Raw genomic sequence first — 1379 nt, forward strand, 5'->3', positions numbered from 1 at the left:
TATAACTATCATAATTTTAAAAAGTAAAAAATTTATAAGACCAAACCTAAACAGTAAACATGTCAACTGACCAAATTGAAATTAAAAGTAATAAGTTTTCTTCCAAGTTTTTAACTTTTTTAATTAAAAGTAATAACTTTTTTCTACATCTCTGATCTCTTTACTATTTATAATTTTCTCCTAATCCTAATAATTAAAAGTTAACTAGCATGTACTTCAATTGACATGGAGTTGGATTAACTTAATTATAGGTATTATTCAAATATTATATATATAATATATTATTTTTGTCGTCCAAATAAAATTCGAAAAAATAATCGAAATAGTCTATCATAAATTCCTTCTAGATTTGAATAGAATTACATCTAGTAAAAAAAGATAAAAAAAAGTAAGCAGTAATTATTGCACAAAGTAATGACTAGAAAATAAGAGTTTGATAATAATAAAAAAGATCATAAAAAAAATACAAAAAATTACGTAAAGAAATATGAATATTTAATATTTAATTAAGGTATTAAAATATTTAATTTTTGAGAATTTAGTTCATAATTTCATAATCAACGTGAACGCTTTGAAGAGAAAAAAAATAAATGAAAGAAAAAATGTTGGGTCGTCGCCAAGAGTAAGAGAATCAAAGAGAGAAAGCCGCCAATTCCAAAGCTTCAGAAAATGGTTAAAAATCCGACAGAGTAAACTGAAGTATGTTTGAGAGTTTTTGAGCTTTTGATTCATCATAACAATGGGCACGTGCCACTGCAGGGGCAGTTAGGGAATTTAGAGTAGGCTAATCATATCTAATTATAGGTACAATGGACACGTGTCGTCTTATAATAGGGTTGTCTTTGGTGGTTATTTTGATGAGGGAGTAGTTGAACAGTGAAGTGTTAAACCGCCAAAGTTTCTTATTGGTCACACGTGTGCTTCTAAAATCACCAACTGAGGTTAATTTTTCAAAACCTTTTTTTTTTTTTTTAATTTTTACCCCTTTTTATTGCTTGCTTATGACTTATGAGTAAAGTTGAACATTCAAATGAACATTGAACCCTTGGAGGATTTTGATTATTAATTTATAACATTTCTTTTGGTTTTTTTTTTTTAATTAATTAGAACATATACACGTGCTGGTTTCTTTCTTTTCTATTTTTTGATGTATGCAATATAAAATGTATAATGTAAGAATAAAAACTTTGCTTTTTCATCCATTTATGTGCAACCAGTGCATGCACTATTTACTGTAAGATTATAGTCAACCTATTATCAATAAAAGAAATCCTAAGCTAAAACTCAAATATAATTTATATATGTTCGTTTATATTTTTTCTATATATGAATCATATTAAAATGAATAAATTAGTTAGGTTAAAACGTACATGGTTGAG

This window comes from Arachis ipaensis, chromosome B05, assembly GCF_000816755.2.
Source record: "Arachis ipaensis cultivar K30076 chromosome B05, Araip1.1, whole genome shotgun sequence".
Taxonomy (NCBI): Eukaryota; Viridiplantae; Streptophyta; class Magnoliopsida; order Fabales; family Fabaceae; genus Arachis; species Arachis ipaensis.